At 35.9% G+C, this 7,969-nt stretch overlaps 1 pseudogene; it reads left to right on the plus strand.

Moving 5' to 3' along the window:
- The first annotated feature begins 1,156 nt into the window (after positions 1 to 1,156).
- On the plus strand, positions 1,157 to 1,586 carry LOC140498315 (large ribosomal subunit protein uL24 pseudogene; annotated as a pseudogene).
- Positions 1,587 to 7,969: the final 6,383 nt, after the last annotated feature.

Raw genomic sequence — 7,969 nt, forward strand, 5'->3', positions numbered from 1 at the left:
CATTATTTGAAGAACCTAGTAACAAAATGCAATAAAACTTTAGTTAGCTGCAACCATAATCTTTATTATCCATAATTATTTGTGACCATACTCTATGAAAATTCATCCCATTGCTTTACTATCACATGGAAGTGAACCTAGCTTCTTAAAAAAGTTGTGCCTTTATAATCTAAACTCAAGTTCCATCAGTCTGTAAAGGTTTCAAATACGTGCTTAGTTACCCATTTTGTCTGCTGTTCAAGAACTAGGCTAGCTAAGTTTGGAGACATCCCTCACCAAAAGGTTGGCTACCAAATAACAAATTTCTTCAATCACAAAATCCCTTGAAGAATGTCTACTAAAGCACAGAGGAGCTGCAATCTCTGTTGACAGAGAAAACATGGACACCAATAAAATCACGAGTCCTTGAAGTGCTAAATGTATATGTGCGATAGTCATTTTTATGAGACAAACGACAATAAAACAAACAGAATGTATAAAAACACTTTGGTAGAAAATAAACTTCCAGGTCATATCCTGAAGTTAATGTACATTCTTAATTCAGGACAATTTCTGCTACATATTTTGTATTTTACGCCTGGAATCTTCACCTAGTAAATGATTATCTGTCATTGAGTCAACCTATAGTTGACCCTCAGCTCATGGAGCCAGCTGCTGACAACACACTCTGTTCCCAGTAGTTTAAGGAAAGTATCATCAGTAAAGGAGTAAAGTTGGGTGAAATCTTTCCTTATATTAACCTTAATACTAATATAATACTAATTATAATAACTATTATTATAAACTCTTTACAAGCAGGGGCTGTGTCGTTTTTCATCTTTGTATACTGTGCAACTAGCACAATGTTCATCCTTAGTAAATGTGATTATGTGAAAGCACTTTTGTTCTGAACACCTTGATCTATAAACTTACAAAGCATTTATGTGTATAGTATAGTACAGTATGGTATAGTATAGTATAGTATGGGATAGTGGAAAGAGCATTGGATTGAATCTTAAAACTGCCACTTAATAGGGCAAGTTACTTGACCTCTTTAAGCTTCAGTTTCCTCATCTGTAAAATAAGTATTAAAAAAAAATTGAACCATCTCCTTTAGAAGGTTGTTGTGAAAACTAAATGAGATGGGCTTCGACTCAGGTGGCCCCCATTTATCAAAATGAAGTTCAACCCCTTAGTGACTTGGACCAAAGCAAGAAGCACAAGAGACACTTCACACCCTCATACATCCACTTCAAGATCATCATCCCCTCATTCCAAGAAGCTAAGGCAGAAACACATCTGCTTCATGCCCATCTAGAAGAATGACAAGGTCCAGGTGGTTCATGAATACTACAAAGGTCAGCAAATTGACAAAGTAGTCCAGGTTTACAGAAAGAAATATATCATCTACATTGAACATGCACATCATGAAAAAGCTAATGGCATGACTGTCCATGAGGACATTTGCCCTAGTAAGGTAGTTATCACCAGACTAAAAGTGGACAAAGATCACAAAAAGGTTTGTGCATATAAAGCCAAATCCTGACAAGCTGGAAAAGAGAAGGCCAAATATAAAGAAAAAACACATTGAGAGGATGCAAGAATAAAATGATCTGTTGTACAGTTGTAATTAAAAATGAAAATTAGGCAGAGGTGTTATGTGTACTCTGTGAGAAAGCAAAATCAACATGCATTTGCATTGGTAGATTAATTCATTGAATGAATGAATGAATGAATGAATGAATCTAATTAATTAAAACATTTCCAAACCACTCTTTTTCCTCTTGGCTTATTAATGACTTGGGGATCCCTAAATCCCTTTATAATTTTTGACTTACAACTTCCTTGGTAAAAAAAAAAAAAGTGGACTTTTCACAAATTGCAAGTAAAATTTGTTTCATTTTTTTAAAGTTAAAGTCCCTCCTATCTGTTCCCTCTTCCACTGTCATTTGATTCATTTAAATATGTCTTTTTGAAAAACATGGAACAGCCAAGTAGCAAGGAAAGGGTGATAGTTATGCGTCTTGCTCCCATCCTATCAAATTGTTCCCCTCTGATGGTAGCAAGGACCAGGACCTAGTCCTTGATACCCACATTTGCCTTATTTCCTAGTTCCTTAATCTGCTTTATTCATCTTAGTATTTTTTAAGGTTTCTATAGGTTAGTAGAGAGCATAGTATAATGGTACAGTGGAAGGAGCTCTAGACTATAGTCACATGATTTGGATTAGAGTCCAAGCTTCCCCATATTGATGATAGCATGATGATGATAGCAGGTCAGTCTTTCCAATTCTCAGTTTCCTAATCTGTTACCTGGAAAAGGATAAATGTTGGAGAAGATGTGGGAGAGGTGGAACACTAATTCATTGTTGGTGGAGCTGTGAGCTGATGCAGATATTCTGGAGAGCAATTTGGAACTATACCCAAAGGGCTATAAAAATATGCATATCCTTTGACTCAGCAATACCACTTCTAGGGCTGTATCCCAAAGAGATCATAAAGATGGAAAAAGGACCCACATGTACAAAAATATTTATAGCAGCTCTTTTTGTGGTGGCCAAGAACTGGAAATCGAGGGAATGCCCATCAATTGGGGAATGGCTGAACAAGTTGTGGTATATGAAAGTAATGGAATACTATTATGCTGTAAGAAATGATGAACAGACAGACTTCAGAAATACCTGGATAGACTTATATGAACTGATGCTGAGTGAAGTGAGCACAAGAAAGAGAACATTATACACAGTAAGAGCCACAGTGTGTGAGGACTCTTTTTGATAGACTTAGTCCTCCACAGCAATGCAAGAACCTAAAACATTTCCAAAGGACTCATGATGCAAAATGCTATGCATATCAAGAGAAAGAACTATAAAGTTGGAATGCAGAATGAAGCAAACTATTTTCTCTTTTGTTATGTTTGGTTATGTTTAGTTTTACTCATGCTTTCTCCCATTATTTTTAATTCTTCCATGCAATATGATTAGTGTGAAAATGTGTTTAATAAGAATGTATGTGTAGAACCCATATAATATTGGATGTCTTCTTGAGGAGGGAGGGGGAAAGGAAGGGGAGAAAATTTAAAACTTATGGGAGTGATTGTTGAAAATTAAAAACAAACAAATACATAAATAAATAGATAAATCTGAAAAAAAATCTATATAGTATTTATTTGTATAGTAATATTTGTCCTTGAGATGATGAATGTTGAAAGCACTTGGGAAAAAAATCATATAATGGGTTAACAGCCTATTACCATGAGTCCATCTCAGGGTACTATACATTTATTAAATATCTACTTTTTAAAAAATCAAATTAAATGATAGCAAATACTTTGTATTAATATAAATTAGTCATTATTAATGTAGCCCTCCTGCATTTTACAACTTTAAATTATATAAGTATGGAAAAAAGAAAACACTCGAAAAAGAAAAAAAATCAAATGCCAGCAACAAGACACGGCAAACACAAAGAATCCTGAAAAACATGGGAAAACTTGTATGACCTAAAGCAGACTGAATAAAACAATACATTAGACCCACAGAAGGTCCCAGAAGAAACAGCATATGTAGTGCCCAAGAAGGCTGGGATACCCTCCCCAACTAAGAGCACCCTAGCTCTGAGCCCATACAGAACAGTCCGAGTCCTTGCAGAGTGCTGAAACCAGGGGTTTTTAACTTTCAGTTCAAGATGGGGGTTTTTTATTATTGCTTTGACTGAATTATTATTATATTAACTATACTTCAATGTGATTGGTTTTCTTTGTAATCCTGTATATTTTCTTTTATGCATTTAAAAGCATTATTCTGAGGAATCCATCTGAGGCTTCATCACCAGACTTATTAAGCCCCTACTATGTGCCAGGCACTGTGCTAAGAGATGGGGACACAAAAAGAGACAAAAGACAGTCCCTGCCTTCAAGAAGCTCAAAATTTAACAGGGAAGACAAGAAGAAAGGATGTGTAGAAACAAGCCATATGCAGAATAAATAGGAAATAATTGAGGGAAGGCAATAGAATTAAGAGAAGTTGCAAGAGTAGTCCACCACACAAAAAGGTGAAGAAACTCTACACTGTTGTAGGGACTACAAAACTAATCCAGGAATTGCTTCATAATCTCAAAGCACAAATACTCCAATGCTTACGCCACATATGTTCCTGGAAATATCCAAGGGACTCAGTCCCTCTCTGTATGTGCTCCATAGGATGGCCCCACAAGCCCATTCCCATGCATGCACCAGGAGGTTCTCATATGCAAATTGATTATATGATATAAACAAAGAAAACATTAAAAGGCAACAAAACTCAGATCAAATACAAGGAACCATTTTGATTCCAAATTTAAGTTAAAACACAATAAATTTAAAACAATCTTCCTTTCTGCTAACAAATATAAATCCCCCAAATGGAAAGTTACATATACCACCAATTAAAATAATTCTATTCAACAATTTTATATTTTTTGCATAGGAAGGTACTACAGGGGAGGGATTGAGTTGTTTATTGGGAAATACTGTGTCTGAGCAAGATGTATGAATAAAAATGATTAAAAACAATAAATTTGGAAATCTTTTCCATAGAACTAACTATATAGTTTCTATACATTATAATGCTTTGGTTTCAATATCTTTTTATTTCACCCAAAAGGAAAACTTTGACCAGTGGAAAATAGCAGAGAATTTAGAGCTCAGAATGATTTTAGAGGCCTTCTATTCCACTCCCTTAATTTTATAGCTAAGGAAACTGAAACCCAGGAAAGTAAAAACCACATGGATAGGAAGTTGAAGAACTTAGATTTGGCCCCCAGGGTCTCTGACTTAAAATACAATGCTCATTTCTCAAAATCCAACTATTAGTCAGTCAGCCAACAAGCATTTATTAAGCATCTCCTAGGTGCCAAGTACTGTGCTAAACTCTGGAGATACCAAAAAAAGGAAAAAAAGGCAAAAGACAGTCCCCCTCTTTGAGTTTACAATCTAATGGAGGAAAACTGAATGACTGTATATTGGAACCTCATCTTTTTTCTATAGAAATAATAATCACTACTAGTTCTGCTTTCCCCACAAAACTAAATTACAAGATTTGAAGAGAGAGGAAACAATTTTCAACCTATTTTATCACCCAGAAATCATTCATCTGCAACCTATATTACTGATTTTTAAAAAATTATAAGTGAAAAAATAAAAGAATTTGGGGACTATAAAGCTGAGGTTATAGTTTTTCACCAAAAAAGGGGGTGCACCAAGGTGCTGCTATATTACTAATTTACTGAATACTGTACCTTGTCCTAACCTTCCCTTTAAAAAACAAAATAAAATGAAAACTATGAAAAGCAGCAGGGCTCCCTCCTCTGGTCTAACTATTTAATGCCCTATTTCCCAAACTAAATTGGCCACCAAATACACATTTTGGGACTTTAAGTAAATATGTTCATAATATCTAAATTACAAAAGGAACCTCAAACGGAGTCTCTTCTATCTCAATCCATTTACAGATGTGGACACAAAAATCCAGAGGCAGTTTTCACCAGAGAGGGAATTTTAACACAATCTACCTGACTCCAGAGCCCCTGCTTTCCCCCATACCTTGATGCCTCATGGTAAGATAGGGAAGGTGACAGTGAGACAAAGCTTCTGCCTATGGTATTCACCTGTGATAAAAGGGGCTTAGCGATTTTGGGGAACAAAATCATCTTAATGACTTTTTTGATATCACTCCCACATTGCCACAAATAAGCATTTTGATACATCCATAATTTCATATTTAATAATACCTAACATTTACATGTATTTCAATTGATCTTCACAGCCCCATGAGATCAATGCCATTATTATCATTCCCGAAGAAAGTGAGGTCAAATAATGAAAGAATGGGAGTTGGGGATATATATATATGTAAAGCTTAGATTACAGATGAAAAAGCTATCTTCTGAGAGACATCAAAGCTGCTACTGTACTACTAATTCCCTGTATACCGTACCTTGCCCTTACCTATATTTTTTAAAAACAAGTGAGCTATGTGAAGCAATAGGGATCCCTCCTAAGTGACTTGTTCAAGGCCAAATAGCTAACAAATATTTGACACTGTCACCTCTCTCAACAGTAGAAAGTTCCTACTTACCTATGACGACTGAAGCAATAGCTATTAATCTTTTTTATCTCTTCTTCCGTACCTCAAAATTTCCTTATGTCCTTTACTTATTCTTGCCTTCCCTATAGTCTCAGAATGAGGTGATGTGCCTTCTAGCCAAGACTAACACGTAAACTTTTGTTTTAGGCTTTATTTACTTCAACCACTTCCAGGACTTGGCTCAACTGATCTCTCTCCCCTATTTTTTTCTCCAAATGTTTCTCTGTCTACAAATATATTTTTATCTATCCTATCCTCCTATCCTATCCTATGTTATCAATCAAAGAAACCTTTGATCCTGCTATCCTCTTAAATGATCATATATTTCCTCACCGTCAGTGCTAACCTCTAGAAAGAAGTCTACTTGATGCCTTTCTTTTCTTACCCCTCACTTTAATAGTGGGAAAAGTATTGGATTTGAAGTCAGAGAAACTACCTTCAGATTCTTTTTCTATCATTATCCCTTCCACACCAAGAGTGTTAAGAGCACGGCTCCCTTGGGATCTGGAAAATCATGTATCATTGTTTGGCCCTCCCTTTGTACTAGAAAAATCTGAATTTCTTTTCTTTTTCTTTTATGAAGTGCTTACAAAACCTCATTGTAAAATTTGGGTTAAGTAGTTGGTCACAGGCTCTGTGTCATCTGCTGGCCTTCATATGTCATTTGAGGCTTCTGCAAAACTCCAAAAAAAAAAAATCTCATTTAATTTCTTATACCAACCCTCAGTATTGAAACTAGGATGAGGAAAGTCTCAATGTGGAAGGAATAACTGCATTTACTTCCTTTGTAACCTTGGCCAGGCAACTTAACCCCTTTGTACCTCAGATTTTTCAGATATCTGTAACAAAGGACATTTCATGAACATTCACTAAGTAGCCTCTTCTTCTGACTATGTGTTTGACTGACTCAGTTTCAGTACATCAGAGATGATGAACTTCCTGGCTGCTTCTTGTCATGTTATGACTTGGTGCTGAAAGGACTTGGTGTTTTGATATAATGTGACAAATCATAAGTGGCCCCTTGGTCCTGTATCAATTAAAAAGGAGAAATAGCTTTTGATTCATTCTATTTCTTCAGCTCTTCCTGTGGCAAGTAGTGTTCCCTTGTAGTAGACATCACTCTTTCCCCTAAATACCATAGTGATTCCTAGGTGAAATGTCAGCTAAGCAAGATTATGCCTGGGTCCCTGGCTAATTCTTCTGCTTGGTTTATTTTCTTAAGTGGGTGATCAAACATAGTATCTGAGGAACACATTCCTAGGCTTGGAGGTGATCTTTTGAGTTTTAATCATCCAGAGGTCCAGACTCTAGTAAATGGAGCTGACTGGAGCAGGAACTTCTGCATCATAGAAGATAATTACCAACAGGAGGAGAAGTCCAATCTCCTGAGCTGGTTTATCAAAAGACAGACTTTGAGGGAGACAGGGAGGAGCTGAGGGGAAATGCTAAAGCAGCAGATCTGTAAACAACTTCAGATATTCAAATATCAGTCTCCCAGTAGATTGCAACAAGTTAACTTATAATTTAAGAAAGTGAATCCACTGGAAGGCACAGGAGCTAGGACTACAACCAAGAATCACTTACCCAGCAAAATTAAAAATAATACAGTAAGGGGAAAAAATGATCATTTAACAAAATAAAAGGATTTCAATCCTTCATAAGGAGAAGACCAGAACTACACCAAAAATTTGACCTCCAATATCAAGACCCCAGAGAAGCATGAACAGGTAAAAAGGGAAAAGAAAACATAAACTGTTTATATTCCTACACTGGAAGATGATACATGTAACTCTTCAAAATTGTATCAGTAACAGTACAGATAGAAGGAATATACATATAGGATATGGGTATAAAATGTACTTGAGG

This window comes from Notamacropus eugenii, chromosome 4, assembly GCF_028372415.1.
Source record: "Notamacropus eugenii isolate mMacEug1 chromosome 4, mMacEug1.pri_v2, whole genome shotgun sequence".
NCBI classification, from domain to species: Eukaryota; Metazoa; Chordata; class Mammalia; order Diprotodontia; family Macropodidae; genus Notamacropus; species Notamacropus eugenii.